Source organism: Dicentrarchus labrax, unplaced genomic scaffold (genome assembly GCF_905237075.1).
Source record: "Dicentrarchus labrax unplaced genomic scaffold, dlabrax2021, whole genome shotgun sequence".
NCBI classification, from domain to species: domain Eukaryota; kingdom Metazoa; phylum Chordata; class Actinopteri; family Moronidae; genus Dicentrarchus; species Dicentrarchus labrax.
Window position 1 is genome coordinate 5743281 of NW_026136721.1, and position 24259 is coordinate 5767539.

The 24259-nt window shown below is 39.1% G+C and overlaps 1 protein-coding gene across 10 annotated transcripts in view; it reads right to left on the minus strand.

Annotated features, from left to right (window-relative positions):
* Positions 1–24259, minus strand: part of LOC127355461 (teneurin-3) — a 361742-nt gene that overhangs the window by 264309 nt on the left and 73174 nt on the right. For all 10 annotated transcript variants that reach the window (XM_051386366.1, XM_051386371.1, XM_051386367.1 and 7 more), the window contains one exon: positions 4619–4696. The gene's annotated coding sequence lies outside the window, so the exon portion shown is untranslated. The remainder of the gene's footprint in view (positions 1–4618; positions 4697–24259) is intronic.

Consider the following 24259-nt stretch of genomic DNA (forward strand, 5'->3'; position numbering starts at 1 on the left):
TAAATTGGAGATAAATTGGCCCAAAATGTCTTTTTTGTGTATTTACCCTTAAGGAAGCTTCCAACTGCCCCAGCTGGTCCAGAATACTGCTGCCATGGGCTTCTTCATCAATGATGGCCCCAGTGGTCCTACTTCCTCCTATCAGCGGTCTTTCTAAGATGTCACAGGGTTATTGCCTAGCTGTCAGGTCACATCAGTCACTAGCCAGGGCTTACATGGTTATGTAACAATAAACTACTGAAGTTCAGAGTAGAGAGCAGAAAAGGTTTTCTGTCGAAGACGGCAGAGGGTGAGAGCTAGAATAGTTGTAGGATGGAGGATAGTTGTAGTTGTAGGTTGTAGGTAAGGACAGAAGTTACATGGTTTTGCAGGCGCAAGCAATTTACATCTTTACATCCCTGGACATAACCTGTTCCAACATCTTCCCTCTGGTAGGTGCTAAGGAGCACTGTACACCAAAACAAATGGACACAAGAACAGGCCACAGGCCACAGGCCATCAACAGTCTATACGATTCTGCATGGCTTAACCCCCCCCCAAAGTGCTTTTATAAAGCAGAAAACAACTGATGAAAGACACTAGGCTTACTTCCTGTTGCCAGTATGTGGCGCTATCACTATGTCTGAATATTGTCATGTAGACGTGTTCAGGGTGGGACTGTTATCAAACACGTGAAGTTTCATTGAGATTGGATCATGTACATTGTAAGTTTTTGAGGACGTGTTCAGGGTGGGACTGTACACTGAAGATATGAGTAATATCTGTTTGATGGCCAATCGGTGGAATTCGACATGTCATCACGGGCACGCGGCTAAATGTACAGTCACAAATAGCACAACTTTTGATAACCAATGTGTCTAGATTGCAGTGATCGAATTTGAAGTCAATCTGATAAAATCTGTAGGAGGAGTTAGTTAAAACAGAAGCCCTTAAATGACGGAAATGGCATCACAGTTTGACATTCGATTCAACCTGGCCAACTTTGACGGCACGCCACGGACACGCCCTTCAACGTACATGCACAAATAGCACAATTTTTTATTAGCACCATACTTTGACTGTACAGACCAATTTTGAAGCAGATCCGATGAATTTCCTAGGAGTTCGTTCAAATACAATGCGAAATGTCAGCCGAAAGTGAAAATCTAAATCAAAATGACTTCCCGTGGGGTTTGGGGTATGGGTCCAGGAGGCTTTTTTGTACGTCTCACCATGTTACACGTGCCTACCGAGTTTCGTACAAATCGGTGAAACGTGGCGCCGGGGCTGCTTTTTTTATCCTGTAGGGGGCGCTACAAACACGAAAAACATGATTTTTGGTATGTGAGCTTCAGGCACCAGTCTACACGTGCCCTGTGAATTTCAAATTCATAACTATTACGGTCTCCGCACAGTGATTTACACTGCCACCAGAGCGCCACCCAGTGGCGTGATTTTTTTTCCTTTTGAGGTAACCCTCAGGGAGCCATGGGCAAGCATCCTACCAAGTTTCATTTAAATCACACGTGCAGTTGCAGAGATATAAACTTCTTAATTTTAAAGAGCGCCACCTACTGGGGATGGCCTGAAATTGTGCATGGTGCCCAAGGAAGACATGAGGAACTATGGACCCAACCTCGGTGTCAATATGACATACCAATGTTGAGAAATGGTCCACTTTCTTTTTTGACGAAAAATGTACATGAAGTGTTAATTTTATAGCGTGCTTATTTTTTAAAATTTCAAAAATGTTCAAGCAACTTTTTTTGCCAGGTGCCAGGTGAAAAAATTCACGTGAATCGGACAAAGCATGTAGGAGGAACACAAAAAAGTAGTTTAAGGACATTTCACGCTCTAACGAAAAAAAATTATAGGGCGAAGTGGGCGGGGCCTATATGGGGAGATTCAGCTCCATTCACCGAATGCGTGGATACAATACATTTTGAATGTGCGACAAAATATGCAGAAGTTATTAGCCTAAACGCACTTTTTATGATAATAGCGCCACCTAGCGGCAGACCTGAAAGTGACACATAGAATATACCATTTTTCACCAGGCCTGACCACTTTGCCAAATAAAATTGAGTTTTCGTATATGTTCAGGGGGGCAAAAACGCAGTCGAAGTGGCCTAAAAATAATAATAATAGGTAAGAAAGAGATCAAAAACAATAGGGACCTCCAGCGGTCGCTGGCTCGGTCCCTAATAATTTTTAAGAACCTATACAACCCTTTGACCTGGTCAGTGTAAAACCATACACAAATGTTAAAGAGGCTATTATATGCATATAACCTTTAACACTGTTTCTAACTACACTCTATGTCCAAGTGAACAGTAGGATGTTGAGACTTCTCTGAGCAGCCAAAGACACAATAAAACCCATTGTCGCATGGATGACTTGAATAAAACTTTACAGAAAACAAGATCATACTTTTATGCTTTACTGAACAAATAGCCACCCCATATCATAAACGTGCTAGTCGACTATTGGGCTTTATCTAATGATTACGAGTGGACTAGGAAAATCTTCAGTCTGGGGTTGCCCTAATTATATCCATACAGTTTTAACTTCCTCACGCTTGTTGTCTTTTTTTATATTTTTGCTGTATGTATGTGCATGTACATTGGCAGCAACGTGAAACTGGATTCAAATTCCTTGTATATGTACGCATAGGTGGCTAAAGTGATTTTGATTCTGATCTTTTTCTCACATTTACACATCAGGAACCATTTAGGTTTACTGTCTTGCTCAAGGACACTTCCAGTTTTGGACAGTAAGACCAGCTAATCAAACTGACCTTACTATTAATGTATGTACCATACCACCAATGCTATGGCTATCAAAAAATCTGTGAGGACAGGTTTGGGGTAATTATACAGAAAAGACTGGAATGCTTTTTAATTATCAGCTTTGAGTATTTAAATCTATTACTAACATGAAGAAGAAGATGGAACACACACACACACCCCTGTGAACATGCAACAGGGAGAGAGATGGTGGAGTGATGGGCCTGCCACGTTAGCAGTGACCGTGAGCAGTTTCTTGGGGTTATGTGCCTTGCTCAAGGGCACCTCGGCAGTGCACAGGAGGTGAAACTGGCACCTCTCCAGCTACCAGTCCACACTGCATATTGTGGTCTGTAGGATTTGAACAGGCGACCCTCCGGTTCCCAAGCTAAGTCCCTACACACTGAGCTACTGCCGCCTAGAGGTGGGCGATATATATCGTTTGCAATAATATCAGTTGTTATTTGTTATTTGTTATTCGTTGTTGTATTGTTGTTTTGACGATGTGCAAATTTCCATTTTCAAGTATTTAAATTAATTTGCCAAAAATATTGAAACGCACGCAGAAACTCCTCACATCCACTTAATACACGGTGCAGCAACGCTCTCTACAGCATGGCAGGATTCAGTCACACGACTAGTGGGCCTACGTGATCACATGACGTGATATCAACTGATTATCGTTATCACCAAAATCCCCAAAAATAACAAGATATTATTTTTTACCCATATCGCCCACCCCTACTGCCGCCCCATGAACATACACTCAAAGCTGACCAAAGGTGACCAATTACAGTAAGTCCTAGACCATATGTAACAGAGCCTTTGAATGTATTTGTATATACTTAATATAATATAATTGCTCAAGATGTAAGCAGCAGGGGAGAAAGGGATTCTCACAGTGACTTGATGTGGTCCCAACACATGTAAGAAAGGGTAAATACAGTCTACATATGTAAGTTGAAGTTTGATATTGTGGTAGGAAAAGCCAACTTAATGGCTGTCAAACCAAAAACAGGGAAATAAGAGGAGAAAATATACCTCCAATATACATTTACATTCCTAAGAATCATTGAATCACAATGCCAATCTGTCAGAATGAAATGTGATTTGTATAAATTCTTAGTACTGCCAAAAGGCTGTAGCAAGTGGATCATTTCTGCTAGAAATGTAGGTTAACAACACCTGGAGCCATGGTGACCATGGCACAAAACATACAGTATCATACATCATAAAAAACACTGTAATCCCACATTTACCATTGTGGCATTGTGGAAGTAAAAGAAAAATGTCTGATAATCAGGCTCCGTTGAATGCTCAGCAATCATCCCCTCTGACGCACGCACGCACGCACACGCACACACACGCACGCACGCACGCACACACACACACACACACACACACACACACACACACACACACACTGCTGTCAGAGTCCTTCAGCGGAAACAGCTTTTCCTCAAGAGCTGCCTTCCAAAAACACTTAACAAAAACAGAAATTGGCAATTCATTCCTTTACTTGTTCATTTTTTCCCCGCTTGTTTTTTATTGATCGCAATCACTTGGTCCCTGCACGTGTTCAAATTGCAGAGCTGGTTTTTGTCTTTTTTTCCCCCAACTGAGAGAAGAATAGCCTAATCAAGGCAAATTGGTGCTAATCTTCTCACTCTTTAACAGGAGATTTAGAGTGAGAAGCAGAACAATTTCAACAAAAATGAACAGGATAGACAGCAAAATATATTGAAGAGGGAATAACAGAGAGGCAGAGAGACAATGCTAAGCAGTGGATCACATAAGTGGAAACACAAGAGACACAGATGGAAAGACAGTGAGAGAGTTATAGTGGAACCTACCAACTTGTTGAGTGGTCTAGCAGTTGAATGGCACTTGTATGCTGCCAAGATGTGTCATCACCTTCTGTGCTGCCAAATCTAAGGACAGAAAGACAAGGAAATGTATAAAATCAGAAACAATAACTGACCAATCCCGGATGCAAGCATCAATCCTAGAATTGCATTAACTGCCTTCCTGTATGATTGTCCGTGTGCTTTGAATGGCAGAGCAAATTGTTGCTTTCCTGCATTCACACAGCAACATTTCATGTGAACGAGATCTTATTACCTAAAAGCTGCCTGCCTTGATAATTCTGACTTTATTTTTCATCTTTCTACAGGCTGGCACAGGTGTAGCAATAGACAGAGGTGCTGCCATTTCCATGACAACATAAAAAAACATACACCACATAATAAAATCCATCAAGTGAATGAAGACAAATCAGAGTATTTTGTTAAAGTTAGGGAAAGAAACCAATGTTGACTACTGGTAGTCAACGTGATGCTAACTTTAGTCTCTAGAGTCAAAGTCACATGCTTCGCACGCCCAGACAGCCTGTCAGACCTAGGAGTTTTCAGTGAGATATTATTATTTCTCATTTCTCAAGAAGTAAATATTTACAATTACAGGAGGTCTCCTTAGATCATGTTATAGTTGTTCTGATGCTATTTTTTTCTTCCTGATACCGATTCCAATGGCTGAACTTTGTGTATCAGCCCATACAGCGTAGCAATCCAATCTATTGTATCAGCAATATAACACCTCCCACAGCATGGCGAAGTGTCCTTGAGCAAGATATTGAACCCCAAATTGCTCCCGATGTTATACATCGATGTATGTCTGTGAATAAATTTGTTTCTGTTTGTGATGGCCTTTCCATTCATGAATGATGCACTGTGTAAGTGCAGTCCATTTACTAAACCTTTTTGTTAGAGTCTGAGTAGAGAGGGTCATGACTTTGCTATCCTGGGAAAAACAGTCCTGACTTTCCAACTTTTAACAACCATGTTGTGGTTCAAAGACGTACCAGAGAAACAGTATTTTCAACTATTACAGTAAGTTATACAAACCTCATCACCATTAAGCAGAGTTGTGGGTTTATTTAACCATGTTAACAGAGTACAGAGATTATTGCCTTAATCACAGTAATTAGCAAGAGTAACAGTAAGAGTGCACACAAAGAGCACTGCTCACTGGAAGTTGTGCAAATTGCAGATAGAGTATTGTATTTTTGACATATTTTGAACATGACTTTAGTTTGCAGGAAAATAAATACATACTGAATAGAACACACAATCCTCCTGCGGGGACTTGCTTGCTCAAGGCAAACTCAATAAAACATGGCTTGTGTGTTTTGGAAAATCTTTGAACCAGTTTTCTTCATCTCATTTTCCTATGATGGAGGGATCAAAGAAAGTAGAAGGTTTAACCAGTCATTAAGGAGGTTCAAGATTTCCTTTAGGAGGTTTAAGGAATCTTTTAGTAGGTTCAAATGGTCATCGAGGTAGTTCTGTAATACTTGGCCTATGAGGGCGTTCTAGGAAGGTTCTACAGAGATTGTTGTGGTCAGTGAGAGGCTTCTAGTGGTCACTAAGAAGGTTCTACAGTTCTTTTAGTAGGTCTAGAGGTTATTTAGGAGGTTCTATTGGACAGTCATTTATGAGGCTTTTGTATCCATGGATAATGATATGGAGGTTCTTAAGGAGGTTTTAGAAAGAGGTCCTTGTAATCTTTCAGGTGTCTTTGAGGACGTTCTAGTGCAGTGGTTTTCAACCTTTTTTGGGCCAGCACCCCCCTATGCATTATCCAGGTCCCTTCTGTCCCCCATCAAAAACAAATTAAAAATAAGGCTAATTGTCTTTGCTTAATATTCTGTTTATTATTATGATGATGTAAAAAATAAAAAAACAATAATATTCAATATTAATATATTTTTAATTAACATTTTAATGAAAGAGCAGCCAATCAGAAATATCAAACAATAAGATAAGAGGTATTATTAATTTTGTTCCAACTGAAAACCATGTGGAAGACCTGAATGAATCCCTGCTCAGCTACTGTAGATATTTTGTTGCAAAGAAAGAAGAAGCAGCATGGTCTTTTTGAGAGTGGGTAACGCTGGTCATATTTGACCCACATACTGCCCCAGCCAGAGATGAGAAAAGTTACAGCGGTTTCTCAGATGGAATCCAGCCGGCTGATGGCATTAGTCAGGATACTCAGGTTACTCAGGTCAGGTGGCAGTGTCTGTTTTAGAATATTGCTTCAGAAAATTGTTTATATTTATTATGACTGTATAGTTTGTGTTAATAAAGCTAATAAAGCCACTTGAATTGAATAGTGTTATATAGTGTGTGTGTCTGGGTGTTAAATTGCTTTCACAGGAACTCCGACAGCGGAATATAGACTGTGTTCTCCACCAACATCCTAAAAAACAAAATGAGAGAGTTCAGCACTCTTGAAGAGGGGGCACTGAAGCTGTTCTGGACCTTACCAACACACTGTGTTTTTTCCTTTAATTTGTCACCCATCTGTATATACAGTATGTCTATGTGGAAAAATGGGTAGAGGACGAGGAAATGTGATGAACAAAAAGGAGGAAAGGTGGCTCAATCATGTCAAGTCCTGGGAAAAAACTATTCTTGCATTCAGAAGCAGTCTGTGTCCAGTTTCCTCTTTGTACGGTCACTAATGAATATGTATGAATATTTAATTTCTTCATGAATTTCTATAATATTTGAGTCTGAGAGAACTTTCTTATGTCAAGGTTAAATACATAGAGTAGATGGAGATTGTGTCGACCTCTAAACTTTGACTTGGCCTGAGACTAACCATGTATTTCGGCAGTGGGATAAAGCGGCCATTTTGGCGCAAGGATTAGTGTAATGCTGTATAGACCAACAAGGGGAACAAGGTGTGGCTAACAGAGAAAGAAAGACACAGAAGATAAAGACAAAAAAGCAGAGTGAGAGAGATAAAGCAAATCTTGTTTTTTCTAGTGATCAAATACAAACCCATGGAGGCAAAATGCTTGCATGTGGGAAAAACACACAAACACACACACACACACACACACACACACACACACACACACACACACACACACACACACACCAGAGACTGGAGAGGTCCAACTCTTCAATGTGACATTGAGCTAATCAGATTTGAGGGAGGAAAGTGTTTGATAAACAAATCGCTCTCTCTCCACCCATAGCCCCCCTCTCTTCTATATCTCTTCCCCACTCTCTCACTAATCAGCAGAAGAGCTTTTAGAGTGCAGAGAGGGATTCGTATTTACTCACTAATTCATGTCAACAGCCAAATCTACTCCATGACGTTGAATAAACAACTATTTACCCCGTAACCACTCTTCACATGGAAGGCCAACTCTTTCACTAAAGCCACAAAGCATATTAACAGCAAGGCACCATCAGCTTATTGAAAGGATTTGTGAAAAAAAGGCTCAATTCTGGTCATATGCATGTAACAACACAAGTCTTCTGATATGAAATTGGTGGATAGTTCAAAGAAAGTAAGTTTGTGTCAAGTGGGGATCTAAGACGGCAGTGAAACCAGATTGCCAATACCCAGCCTTAATAAACATGTAAATATGCTGCTAGTTTTATTTTTGAAAAAGACCACAAGTTGTCAACAAACTGGTGATTTAGGCCTGCAACAGGGCTTTAGTTGAATGCAGTCATACATTGAATTTTTATCCAGTTTTAAGTCAAATTGTTACCATAGACTTTTTGGACGTTAATGGTTTTTAACTCCATATTTTAACCAGGGATCGTATATTTACACTGCATGTTTCTCTTGGCAGTGCCAGGCCAAGCCAAAGACAAGAAAAACGCCCTTAGAAAATCACATTCAGAGTTTTCAAATTTGATTCATGCCAACTGCTTAAAAGCTGAAAATCCAGAAAAAAAACTTACATACAGCATGTGGGTAAAGCTAGGAGGATAAACATTCATCTGGGAAATATGCATATGCTGATGCAGCTTGTGAGAAAACTGAGAACACTCTACGTTTTTGGTATTAGAGCCATTAGAAGTAGTGGCCTCTTTAGATGTCTTTGGTATGATGGGACAGTCATTATAAACCTTTCCTGTAATACACAGCAACAGAAAGGTGAAGACAGCAAAGTTACAGATTGCATATCTGAATAGAGCTGTCAAGACTGTCCCAGCATCCACAATGGCATAGACAGAGACACCCTGTACAGATTTCCAATCTGTCTCAAGACTCACACACACACACACACACACACACACACACAAGCAAACACATCAACGCCCATGCAGATAGTCTGTTGTGCATCTTAATGTTACATCTAATCCCAGCACTTCACATAAGAATACAAACATATAATGTAATATCATAAAATATCATAAAGATAATGATCTTCTGTTGATTTAACAGATAAATTTAACAAAAATGGCACCAGAAGATTGTGAGAGATTCACTGATAATGAAAATGAGAGAGGAGAGGAGAGGAGGTCCAAAGACCATTTGGTTGGCACTGTTGGGGTGATAATGAGACACGTCACCCTGTCACCTCTTTAACATATGACACCTGCATCACCTTACAGCTCGCCTACACTGAAGCCAAAATATAAGTCCATCTGTCTATTAATTAAGCTGACATTTTTGCATACATGTTACTCAACTGTCTGACAGCACTTCAGTGCTCCATGTCATGAAAGTCAAGCTTTTCAGTCCATATGCAGTATATATATAGTTCAAGTTCATTCCAATGAAGTGGATCTAAACAGTGTTACAAAAGGCACTTAAGAATGAATTTTTGTTTCCGCATTCTTCAAGTGTCAATGTGTGTAAAGCCTATCATCACTTGTTATACCACAGTCTGGGTGAAATGTTGCATAGATACGACATGGCAACTGGAGATATTTCTAGTTCCCTCCACTCATAGAGCTCTGTGGCTCAGCTACGAGACCGAGCTAACGTTATGCTAGCAACATTAAAAGTCAAAACCACTGTGTACGGTCCACAAACTGTCAATATAATTTGACAGTATGTTTAACAACAAGACAAGCTAGCTACCCAGCCATGGCATTGCCCCCAAATCAATATCAAGATTTTCATAAACGAAAGAGCATGTGTACCAAGGGCTGCAGCCTGAAGTAGCGAGTTGAATATTCAATACTCTGAATAATCCCCCGATCATTTGTTCGTAAAAATCCTGATGTTGATTTGGGGACCATGACATGGCTGATAGCTAGTTAGTCTTGCATCCATTGGAAATCTCCCTCTTATCATATCTTGTGAGAAGGTAATGACTGTTCCAGGTATTAGTAAAAACTTAGGTGTTAACAGACAACCTAACATAAGATAGACTCTACTGATCCCACACTGGGAAAATTCACTTGCTACAGCAGCTCCATATACAAATGATAAATACACATTAAATACAAAATAAAATTGAAAAATACAAGATATAATGAAAAAAGAAGAAACAGAGATTTTGATTTTGATTGAAAAATGCATGAAAATATTAATAAAAATAAATGATCATACATTCAAATAAATGACTTTTCTGACCATGGAATCACACTTCATTAAGCACATATATTTTGTTGCTTGATGAAGTCTAGTGCAGATAAGTCTGTATGGTCACAACCAATGGTAGGCGGTAATAGGAGGGACACTGAGGATAAGCATATACCCTCCAAATTTATGCCATGTCCAAGGTCATGTGTTTGTTTGACCCGTCCATCCACCAAAACCACCAGTTAGCAGAGTTAAATGAGTTAGATGAAAGCCCAATGAAATGCCAAAGGGCAGTGACAAAAGATCAGAATTTGACACCCTGAGAATGAAAACGAGCTGGGTGTTGAGGTGGCTAAAGCCTCCATTTCAGCTCTGTTTCTTTGAGTTTCCCTCTTTCTCTATGCGCCACATCTCATACATATGATTATCTGTACCGTTAATCTGGTTATATTTTTGTGTGTAAATTTTGTATTTTCACCTTAAGGTTCAACTGTATATATATTTGATGCTGTTTACTATTGACCGGTTTACAATTCTGGCATTGTGTACATTTCTGATTTGCACATAATTGTGTATTTTTTTTACATTTTACTTATATTTGCTCTCTTACTTTGTACTGCCTCACAAGAATTTCCCTCCGGAGAAATAAAGTTCTGTCTTATCTTATCTGATCTTATCTTAACAACCAAGACAATGCCAGTGTGTCAGTTTATCCATGTAAATTATTTATACATTTATTTTCCTATACATCTCTCTGTCAGTCAATCCATTCATCTGTTTATCTATGTTCTGTTTCTTTCGTAGCTAGAGGCTTTTTCACTCTGCCAAGGAAGCAGGATAACATTCTGCTCGTAGGAGGGCTGGCTGAGCCACACTGTTCCTTTTCCATATTTATGACTGAGAGGTGTGCAAGGAATTGCTTCCACACCCCCTCCCACTTTATGTCTTCCTCTTCATCTTCCAACTATCTATCCATCCATCTGTCAGTCTTTCCATAGTACCTGCTGATCAGTGGGTTTTTCCACAATACTGAAAGTACTTTTATGACAGTGAGTTGTTTCAGATTCAAACAGCATCCCACCTTGTTCCTCCATGTCTTTCATAGCCTGACAGTTCCGTTTTAATCTACAATCTACCATCCACAGCAATCCATCCAAGTGAAGTTTTCCCTTTGTCTTTATCTCCATGGCTGATGCTAAGTGATCACTTCTGTGACTTTTTCACAAGTTGCCATTTAATGCAACAATGGCAGCGACATTAAATGTTGCATTATTATCAATAATAATGAACAAATCCTAGACAGTCATCAACCCATAAACTTGACAAAGCCTGCAGCTTAACACAAAATGGACCCTGACTGACTGTTTAATCCCCTAAAAACAGGTATAAATATTGTCAAGCGTCCAGTAGATGCCTATGAATTAATGTTTAAAATAACCCTTAGGGCAATATTCATTTCTTGTTCTGTTGATTGACTGCTTGATTGCCTATAAAAGCAAACACATCCATTGACATAAAAAAATAAATAGGGAAAAAACAGATCTACAAGACAGACACCATGGACCGCAGACAACCTCTTTGCCCTTGCTCTACTCACCCGTGTGGCTTACTGACAATTGCACTTGTATAGACTAGGGACACACAATATGGTAAAACACCATATTGTGATTATTTGGACAGATAATGTGATTGCAGATGCAGCTGAGACGTGTATCTCACAGGGGCAGTGTGACCACTCTAATCTGTTAACATGTGCAGCGCAGTAAAAATCAAGACTCCACCACGACACACAGACGGTGTGAACAAGCTGTAACAAGAGGTGTGTTTTTTGGGTGACTTTATGAAATAAAAAGAGGTTGGGTGGGGAAAACTGATGTGAATGCTTTTTTTGTTCTTGTATTAAAGTTTAAAATTCTATTACGGTGACACCCTTGCTGGTTGCGTCAACAAAGGTTTTGACTTTGACACAGGAGCCCTCTTACCTAGGGATGTCATGAGTCAAACGCCAAAGTTTTGTAAACGTGGTGGTACGCATTTTTTCTGTCGCACATGCTCTATAGAGAATCAGAGACAGACACTCTGTGGCTCAGATACAGTGTTTATTTTACCAGCATGAACCAGGTAAAGCAAGAGTGAACAGCAGTGAACACATCAGGTGGTGCTGATGTCAATCAAAATATTCATATATGTTGTGGCTTAAATGTGATAGGGACAACAAGACGCACTGTATATAACATCTTGTTTAGAATACTGTTTTAATCTAGAGAACAGTTGGTGTTCTGTGATACTTTATATGCATAACAATGGTTATTAAAAAGTTTGCTTTTCTCTCTTGATTGGCTTGAGGGTTAATGACCAATCAAAGAAGAAGGAAAACACACAAAGAACACACCGTACACATAATCAAAGCTAGTGATGGCTATGAAAAACAAATCACAGTCTTTATATATTAAGATGAAAGACATCATCTTCTCAATCAAACACAACAAACAGTAAAGTTATAATGATGCAGATTTGATGACTATCATCTCTTCTCTTAAATATCAGCTGGCTAGAATTTGCTGCATTCAGACTCATACAGTATATGAGATTCAAACAGCTCCAACAAAAATGGTAAATAATGCAACAAGTCTGGGAAGGAGTGGGACTGCACCAGCTGCCCTGGAAGCTACAAAAATTCAGTTGACAAAAAAAGCCTATAATGTGAGCATGTAAGATGCCTATGATACAGAAAGCGAGAGAGAGTTAATTTTGGATAAATTACATCTAATACTGTCCAAAAAAAGAAAAGTTAGTAGTTTCTCTTATCATTGGGTGAATTGGAGTTTAAAACGATGGGCTTTGAAGGTCCAGTGTGTAACATTTTGGAGGATATATTGTCAGAAATGGAACATAATATTCATAGGTATGTTTTCATTAGTGTGTAATCACCTGAAAAAATCTTCTTCTGCGGAGTCTGGCAAATTGAACCACCATGTTTTTTACAGTTGTCGAGGAATGGACAAACCAAACACTGGTTCTATAAAAGGCTTTTCACGTTGTTGGTAAGTTTTTCAGCCACCATAGTTTCACCGACGCGGTTGGAACATGCAAAGAGGGTGTTGCAATCAACAACTACACTGCTAGATGCCACAAAATCCTACACACTGAACCTTTAAATCTGCATTTGACTCTGAAGTTGGGGACTGATGCGACAAGTTCATTTAACCAGAACGACAGTAACAAAATGCAGGGACGAGAAAACAGTCAAAAGTAGACCTCAGACCAGAGGATATCCCGGGAGACCATAAATAACATTTGATGAATCTAGGGAGATAGTCAAGTGTATGCACGGTAAATGAGTTGTAAATCCAGGAAAGCCATTAAAGGTTCCCTGTGAAGCTTTGACCACTATTAATGCTATGGAGCAATATCCTTATGTCTGGGTCCCCATTTTGATTGGACTTGTGCACATGGACGAGGATGTACGTGTATGGGACGTGAGTCCAGCCAGCATGGAGACATAAAAACTCCACAGGGCACCTTTATGTCATCAGGAAAGCCTCAAGTGTTCCCGGAAGGTGAGGAAGATTGTAAATGAGAAGAGCTGGAACACAGCCTCACAAAAGCCTTGAAGATGTACATAGTTGACAAAATACTGTAGGTAAAAAGAACATCTTAGTCCTTTCCAGGCTGAGGCTGAAGTGCTCAGAAGACATACACTGAGAGCTGTCTAATTGGCATTTTAATCATACCAATAGTGAACCAGAGCTGTTGCAACATGGGTAAAATAAAAGCAACATAGCAATCTATGTAAACAGTGGACATAATCAAAACAACAAGTAAATCAAGTAGTGTAAACTATACTGCTAACTGACATGTTGAAGGAGAAATGGAGGTAAAACACAAAAACAGCTGGCGACAATTGAACAGCCCTTGGCTCATGTTGAAAGTCATTACTTTGAAGTCTAATAAGTATTCTTTCAGTTATCTAGAACATCAGCTTCAGTGTCAGTCTCCTAGAATCATGAAGCAATGACTTCTTTTAAGAGATGCCATTTTACTCTCATTCTCTGAAGATAATGCACTGAAACATGATGAGGAAAACCTGCTTCTCCTCTCTATGTCCATCCACCAGGGGAATGGGGACTGTGCTCTGCATTAACAATTCTTCAGGATGGCAATTCTAACTGAAGTGATGCATGACTGCAGCTGCTACAAACTATAAAGCATAGTGAACTGTAATGTTATGTACAGTTACATGCTTGATGACCTACTGTAGCATTAAGCCAAATGTTAGCTACACTTTGTGCAAAATGTAAACTTCTGTTTGCAAGTGAAAACTTGACAATGTTTGTTATATTTTATGTTTTAGCTTTTGTTCTTTTCAGTTTCTGGAAAAATATTTCCCTTAAAATCTAGAAACATACATCATGTAGGATGGATACAATATTGTCCCCCAACACAGTGTATATACTGTATATATCTTTCACAATGAAGAAAAAAAAAATTCCACTACATACTACAAATGCAAATATGTTAAAGGTGCAATGTGTAACATTTATGAGTATCTATTGGCAGAATATGTCGGATGCCCGACAAAGTGCCAACTAACTGCAGCAAGGTACCGCTGGTGGAGAAGGAGGGGGTGGTCAGCCTCAAAGTCTACAACTCATTTTAACATACACAGCTTATAAGACTCAACCATTCCTTATAATTACTGGGTTACTGTGTTTTTAGCTCATTCATAATAATTAGCATTAGCATAACAAGCTCTGTATGGCTGTGTTAAACATACCGGCGGTGGATTAAGAGGGGACAGTGAGTCGGCAGGGGGGAGAGTAGTCAGAGACGTTGCATTTCTGCTCTGCTTGTTCATCAGGTGTTTGACAGGACAGGACGACATCATCAGATGGAACTCAAATTCCATTATCATTTACAATTTAGTTTTCTTTCTTATCATCCAATAATAAATCTGCCATCTGATCTCGATACTTTTAAGGATACCGACCGAATTACACCGGCACTGCCGGAAACCCTTTCTTTCATGTATTTGTGGAATGGACAACTATATGAAATGGACAACTATATGAAAGTTATGTGTTTCCCTATCTCTACATTCGAATTCCTTTTTCAGTCCTTTTTTCAGTCTTAGATAAAGTTGATTATGACAATAGATGGGTGATTGTCACAACCAATAAAAAACCTCTCCGCTATAATTGTTAATCAGTGAGCAATAATTTTCGACTTGATTTGAAACGGCTGGTGTGTGCACGTTTGCACACATGCTCGATAGAGAAGTAGTGAAAGGACAACGCATGAAGAAAAGGGTTGAAATTTGAGTAATTCCAAAAAAGATTAAAATCTTTAATGTCACTTGAGAGACACAGACAGAAAACATAAATGGAACTAAAAATAAAAAGCGATGTTACAGATATTTTGATCTGTTATTCTTGGGTTTTTCCTGTAGCAGCTATCATTATGATCATTAGCATATAATCATCTCCCTTCTTTGCTATCCATTGAAGGGTAAACTGTGATATATGCTACCTTTGTAAAGCTTTGCAAATGTTTAAATTCTAGTAGTACATGTACCACTGGTAGTACTTGAGCTGCTTCTTCTGAAAATCTCTGAAATTAAAAATTAAATAAATTAAATAAATGTATTCAAAAACATAATACTATCAAAATACTACTACATAAACGATGACTGCTGAACTGTAAATTAAAATATGCTTTGCATTTTCTGTAATATTTTTATTTAATATCAGCCTGCTCACATTCACGCACGTAGCGCCCACATACATCCATGATTAGTTACAAGCTAAAATGTAAGTGGAGGTAAAATGAATGGTTTAAAACACTGCAGTCATGGCTCAACAGTCACCAATAAATAATCTGTTTATTAAGAATAAACCTGCGTGAACTAACAGCTGAACAGAGTCGGCCTACGCTACTGTATATGTCAGTCATACCCAGCCAAACTTTGTATGTGGGGCCAATGTGGGAATTAGAAAATTAGAAAAATGGGCTCTATATGGGGTTGTCTGTGGGTTCTGTAAAGGCCCAATGTCAACTGCCCATGTGGGTCTTATGCAGGACTACACTGGGTGTTAGGTGGGGCTCAACTGGGCATTTGGCAACTCAAGTGGGCCCCAAATAAGATTCCCATTTGAGGCCCATACCCACTTGATACCCATGTAGCTGAGAATAGATGGGGCACACATATGTCGGCTGGGTAATGAGAGTACTTGGAGAGCCTAATATGTTCTGATGTGGTACGCCATGTAAAAAGTTTGAGAAACCCTGCTTTAAATCATCAAGTAAAGGTCTTCTCACTACACCTATAATATATTTTAAATCTTATCCTTAACAATGCCTTCAGTCCTTATGATCCTACTCTCTGTAATTCTCTACCAGATGAACTATCTCATATGTCTTACATGTTTTTGTCATGCATTTTGTACTTTTTATCTCAAAGCATATTGAGTCTACACCTGGCATGTGAAATGTGACGTGTAAATAAAGTTGACTTGACTTGACTGGAGGACAGAAATATTATAAATTGTAAACATTGTATGGCCACACATTACATTGTAACTGCTGTACTGACTGACCGTGATACATGCAGTTTGATTTTTGTCTACCTGTTTCTTACATTTAATTATTTTAGTTCTTTTCATTTCATTTACACATTTTATTTTGTTGCCTTGGTTACCATGTTCAGTTGGTTCTGACCCTAATACACACACATAGTAAGCACACATATATGCATATATGAATACTACACACAGATATACCCCATAATCCACACACTGACTCATGTACACTCAGCCTCTGTGGAGAGAGAGGTGACTGTGTAATGGCGTCAAAGCAACAGCTGCGGATGACCTCACATGACCCTTGAGGTTGTCATGGCAGCGTCAGCCTTGTTCCCACAACAACACCTCACTGTTCCATTACTGAGCAACATAATTTATTTATGAAACCTTCACTTTACAGGCTTGCTCTGTGTGTGTGTGTGTGTGTGTGTGTGTGTGTGTGTGTGTGTGTGTGTGTGTGTGTGTGTGTGTGCGTGTGTATGTGTGTGTGTGTGTGTGTGTGTGTGAGTTTTGTCTCTCAAAATGACAAGTATGTGGTTATTTTTATAAGGGTTGTTTGTACTTGAGTGTGTGTTTGTCACGTGTAAGGCTGTGTACCTGCATGCAAAGGCTGAGACCAGGCTGAGATTCCTGTGGGATGGATTCACAGAGAGGTAGGCAGATAGGCAACGAGGAAGGGAGGAGAGGCATGAAGTGATTTCTATCTTTGTAATTTATGCATTCCGGAGCCTTAGCCTGATTGGGACAGTTTACACCGGGCAAGAATATTAATGTTGAGAAGTTAGGACCTTAAGAAGTAATCAGTGCTGGGATGTTTTCAAGTGGGAATTTGTGTAAGTCAAGCTGGTTGTTAAGCTTTGATAATGATAGATATTTTGATAGAGAGCCTTTCACTGTGAAATACTGGTTGTCAAAGCAAAGTCCTTAATCTGGTTGAACACTTAAAATAGTTTTATCAGACATGCTGGCTCAAAGGTTTCTCCACCACAACAACAATACAGCTCTGGGAGAGACCAATGTGGTATTTTGTGTGAAAACACAGGAGAGACATCTTGATTCATGGGAAACATAGTCTACATTTTCACATAGTTGCAGATCAGAGGAGCCTGAGGAGCTACACTGGTTCTGTCACTAAAGTAGATATTATCTACATAATACACAGCAACACATAATCAGCATAGGGCATGCTCTACTAATTGTTAGTTGTACACTCCTTAGATAGAATAATTCTGAAAACCTGATGTTGTTGCAGCTTTGGTTTTACTTCAGCTTTAAAATAAAGGAGCCATTAGTCGAGTACTGGTTTATATTAAAGCAGTAATATATCATATATCATACAGTACAAACTGTGACCTGGTCTACCTGAGATATTATGTACTGTGCCCGTGGTTGGAGAGTGTGTGTGCGATAACCTTGCGTGTGTCCGCTCCCTGTCACTATCTTAGGCGCCTGCAGTCTGAAGGAAAGCATCTGGTTTCAGCATCTGGACACACCCTGACACACACAAACACATACACCTACACACAGACTGGAAGTGTGTTTGATAGAGTCAGTGAACGGACACCAAGAAGGTTATCTGTGATCACAGCCTGGAGTTACGGCACACATGTACACACACACACACACACACACACACACACACACACACACAATACAGAGACAAACACAAATACAGAAGCACACTTTTAAGAATTCAGTCGTTCTCTCTCTCTCTCTCTCTCTCTCTCTCACACACACGTCTGTCTCTTTGTTTCTCTCTGTCTGTTTGTCTTCCATGTTCACACATACAGAGTGTGATAGAGCAGTAGATAAGTACTGTAGGATCAGCAAGTCAGCAACCTCCAGCAACCTGATAATCCAGACAGATGCTGTTCATGTCTTCACTGACTTCCATTCCGTCACATGGGCTGGGAGTTATCTAGAGTATGTGATGATACACACAGTGACCCATAAAAGGCATACTGTTTCTCCCCTTACAAATAAGCTATTTGGCTTAGTCACAACTCATTTTACATGGGAGAACTGGTGTGTAAAATATGTTCAATTATATTAATATGATAGTAAAGGTTTGCATTATGATGATACATGGGTCTGATATTGATCTTTTATTAAAACTGGTCCAGGGCACTAGACTATAACATTTATCACCACAGGATGATAAAAATAATGTTTGGGACTACATAAAAAACTGTTTTAAGACTCTGTGAGGGACCATAATGATCCAGTCCATTCTCATTCAACGTTTTGTCCCCTTGGCATTTCTGTGCAGATGCACAAGGTGGACACACAGCCAACATGATCAGTGTGTGACAGCTGCCTTGCTGAACTGTTTGGCTCGCACACTTGTGGTGTTCACAGAGTGTGTTTCTGCTGTTGCCAGTCCTATCTTTCTACGATGAGTTTGATAAATACAATAGAACAAAACCCATGTTAACAGATATAAGATTACAGTGGCTGTTCAATACAAGCAATATCCTAATATTGACACAGTTAATTGCAGTTTTATTCCTCCTTTTTTAATGATGCAGGTTCATGAAGAAGTGTCTCAGGTTCATTACAGGTAGCTGGTCCGCCTTTATGAGACACTCTGTGTTAGCTTGCTTTCATGGCGTTCTTGGCTGTTCTTACCGCAAATTATTTTACTGCTGCAGTCTCAGTGGAGTGGATCTGCAATCTACAGTCAATTGACTACAATTTATCACAGTTTTCCTCTCACCGTAACATTGACAACTAAACACCAAAAAGATCGCTATAAGTACGTTCTGCTCTGTCTGATAAATCCATTTTGTCATAGTTCAGCTCTTCCTACCAACAGTTGGAATGATTTTCAATCTATATATGCCATTCTGAAACATTATCAAAACTTTACAGTATTTCAGGATTATTCTGAGATGGGTCTGTAACAGACTGTGTATAAAGATGGATGACACGTTTCCACTTCCTCCCACTGTACAACAATTATGCCAAAATATCCCAAATACAGCCACTGCCATCCCTGAGCCAGAATGTTTTTTTGTTTGGCATTTAAGTGTATCAATTTAGAAATATAGGATGTAATCCATTGCCAGCTGAGTTGTGGAAATCATTTTGTTGTTCAACTGTTGTGTCCAAACTCATTATTGATCTGGTTCATGTAAAGTGCTATATAGGTACAAAAGGTACAAAAAGGTGAATTGAAAAATGTCAGTAATTATAAAGTAGTACTGTATACAGTAGGTGGGTGTGACTTGCTCTCTCTGCGCCTACTCCCCTCCTCTCAGTCTTTGGGGCGTTAGTGTTAAAAGTGTGGGTTGCAAGTTTCCGTTAAAATTTCACAGAACATGGCTAGCTTGGCTTTGATGAGGAAACACTTGACTTCAGCGTATGACTTTCTGTCACCTCTCCAAGACTCTCTGCTCTTTTGTCAGTCTGCCACAGCCTCTGACTTTCTGTAGACTTTTTTTTCCCCCTGTGAAATCTCAATGCAGCAGTATAGCAATGTATTGCGGCCACCCTGACAGGAGTGTTTACTCTGTTTCTCATTACATGAACATTTTCTTGTTTTCACAAAATCCTCTTCATGTTATGACAAGATATTTTTAATGTCATGACATATTTTCTTGACCTCAAATTATTGTGGTGGGCTGATTTTGTATTGTTTTGTGTAAAACAAATAATCATATTATTATTATTTTGTCATATATTACGATTGCAATATGATTCACAATTATTGGGAATGATTTTTGCAGACTGTACCAAACACGCTTTCTTAGCAGCACTACAGTACTTCATTATAATGCTGTTTGTCACATTTTAACCTTATCAAAAAAAACTGCACCTTCTGCGATTTGGATATTGCGATTTCAATGGTATTGCATCTGAAACTGGGGGCGCCAAATCACAACAAATACCAGATCTTACATGGTGTTGCTTTAATACCAGGTGCAAATGTGGTATAAGCGGTATAGAGGGATATGGTGCATTCGTTTTGTCCACCCGACTCGATCTCCGAGTCAGTTTCCTGAGTTACGAACTGGAAGTTGCAAATATAACGCTCCCGAGGACGTATAAAACGACTCGTTAACTCAGAGAACCCCGAGTTCAGTTACCAAGATGGCTACTCCGAGCATCACACGTAGTAAACATCGTGGTTTTCTACAATTTTAAGCACATTTGTCTTTGTTGTAACCAAATGAAGAAGTCGTACACACAGCACTGTATACTGTTATCTATAGGCATGTCACTACAGTCTTATTATGTGTTAAATACCGCCTCATTAGTTATTTTGTAGCTTGTGCAGCTGAAATTGGCTAGAGACGCTCCATGTTGCTATGACAACAATGCCGAGTCTTGAGCAGAAAGCAGAGCAGTAGCCACGGTAACGTTAATCAGAACGGAATATTCAGATATCAAACTGTGTGATATGATTGTGTAATATGTAATGAACGTGTGAAATCCGCGGTGGGTGCACCGTAAACCAGATAATCACTATAAACGTTACGAAACCTCCAAACTGCCAATTGCAACCAAGCTCGTCGTGTTGTGTGCCAAACAGAACGCAAAAACCCGCGGTTATTCGTTTTCAAACACGGATGTGACGTCGCTCTCGAGCTGCAAGTCGCGATTACAAGACAAAATTAACCACTAATAGAGTGTGTGATTCAGGGAGTGTGTTTAGGGGTGTGTGACAGGGCCTGAGACTAATTAATCTATGGTAAAAGAAGACTTTAGTATTTGGCCCACCATATAAATTAAAGGAGTCATATTATGCCCCTTTTCAGGTTCATAATTGTATTTTGTGGCTCTACTACAATAGGTTTAAATGTTTTAATATTCAAAAAACACAAAATTTTTGTTATTGTTTTCAGCCTCTGTCTAAAACGCTCCGTTTTAGCTCCTGTTTCTTTAAGGCCCCCCTCCCGAGGCAGCTCCTCACTGCTACTGAGTTTAGCTGCATTTCTACCGTGAATATTAAGTCAATAACTGCTTCTAAACCAAAAACTTCATCACCGGACATGTTAGAGCGGGAGTCTAACCTGAAATCACAATCTACAATCAGGATTACACCTTTCTGTGACGTTTTCCTCAGGTAAATACTGTTAACGCTATTAAACTCTCTCTATCACATAATGTTAGTGTTTATACCTTAACTATCAAGACCAACACTGTGTTTTATGCTTGTCTTTACTGGTACAACAGTGAGCAGTGACCTACAGTCTACACAGCCCTGTGAAGTTAAACATATTTGTTGTGAGGAGCTAAAGAGGAAACGTGTTAGCATGTGCATCTAGCATAGTATATCATGTAAACAGTAATTACCCGGATGTGGGGATGTTACCATATAAAACAGACGACTGAAACATTAGTCTAGCAGTTGTTTCTAGTGAAGAAACAGCCAGTAATTGTACCAAAGTAATCAGAGTAATAGTATGATGATTACTGTAACCTCCCATCTGTTATATTCTTCATACACATTAGTTTACTGAGACCATTGAAACTTACCATATGAGGCAGAAACCTGTCTGGAATACTTTTTCCTGTACAACATGTCAACATAACTGAAGGAATTACTCACCTAATAAAGTAACTTGCTTATGTAGTTGAAAAACTACTAAGTAATCAACTGTAAACTGTACTGTATCCATATTTCATAGTCTGATATTTTAACTTGAAACATTTGTCAATTATTACCAAAGTTATCCTTCAGATATTTGTAAAAGCTGCAATTATGTTTTAACCTCATTCAAAATACTGTATATATACTGAATATTGTATCATTTATATTACTGTATCATTTATATTATATATTATGAGTAGGGGTGGGCGATATGGGCAAAAAATAATATCTTGTTATTTTTGGGGATTTTGGCGATAACGATAATCAGTCGATATCCTTTAAAATGTGATTGGAATTGTCTGAGTTAGGGCTTGTGTCCACCAAACGCGTTTTTAGCGCTGAGAGCTCAAAAACTCATTTTCCGAGCGCCCAGCGGTGTTAAAAGTTTAACAGATTTCAACTTGAAGCGCTCTGAGCACTGCACTAAAAAAGTCTTTTCGAAACCAAACCATTTCCATGCCAGAGAGGTAGACCCACGTCTCGGCACTAAATCATCTGAAGTACTGGTAGCTTCAGGGACTGGAGGTGTTTGCATTTTCTCTCTACCATCATAATGCGCTGCTAAACTGTTGCAAGGAGGATGCTAGCGAGAGGTCATGTGATCACGTCATGTGATCACGTAGGCCCACTAGTCGTGTGACTGCATCCTGCCATGCTGTAGAGAGCGTTGCTGCACCGTTTATTAATGGATGTGAGGAGTTTCTGCGTGCGTTTCAATATTTTTGGCGAAGTAATTTAAATACTCGATAATGGAAATTTGCACATCGTCAAAACAACAATGACAATATTATCGCAAACGATATATATTGCCCACCTCTAATTATGAGGTCATGTATCTTTCAACATAATAAAGTTTGAATTGAACAGTAATGTATTGTGTTGCTTACAGTTATTAATTAATACAGGTTTAAATTTCACATTTTCATATTGATAGTCTTGTACATCCAGGAAATCTTCATAAAACCTCTGTGAAATAACATGTTATTTATATAAAACCACACTTGTTACTGAATTTAAAAATGACCAAAACTCTTCTTACAAATAAAACACTTTATTTATGTTTCATTTATATTCCAGTTACACAGAAATATAAATTGTGTATATGTTGCAAGTAACAAAGCTCTAACTTTTATGTAAACTGTGCAGATCGTGTTCTCCATCAAGGTATCTTAGGTTTCTAGTATACTGAAGTGTGAGCTGGTAATGGAGCTCTGCTGTCAGTGTTCATCTTTATCAGTCTTCCTTTGGCTGTCCTGATGCTGCAGCTGTCTCTGTCCTCTGATGGGTCCAGGAACACCTGAGCTTCATCAGGTCACCTGTAAGACATGGCAGATTCATCTATATAATACAGTATAATACTATACAGTATGCTATAATACAGTATAATATAATACATTACAAGTACAATGGCTCATTGTGCCTCAAAGTAGTCCTAAGTTATAAAATAAAATAATAAAGCAGTGTCTCTGGTGGGTCCCTTGTTGCTGTAGTGATCTGTTGTTGAAACAGTCTGAGGTTACCAACACAAATGTCTAGCTAATGGCAGCAGATACACACACAGGACATTTACTGACTGTAACTGATGTTGGAACAAGTTCCAGGCGCAAAAACAGACATTTAGCAGTGAGCCTCAGTGTTGTTTATAATACAATAGGAGATGATATGAGTATAAGATGTTACACTGGACTTGCACTTATATCGTCAGTAATAGCAGTACTGCAGTGACACTTAATATATGGATCAGAAAACCTTTATTCATCGTGGTTTGACTCCACAAAAAGCCTAGCGAGCAACCCCAGCTGCTTACATTCAGCAACACACACACACCAGAGCAGAGCAGAAGAACGGCTTCAGAGTAACAACAAAGCTAATGCTTGCTGAGATAAGGATAGCACATCAGTAGAAAGTTACACAAGAAGCATCATCAAGAATCAAAGGCTTTCATTAAAATTAATCCGAGCTGTGAATATTAC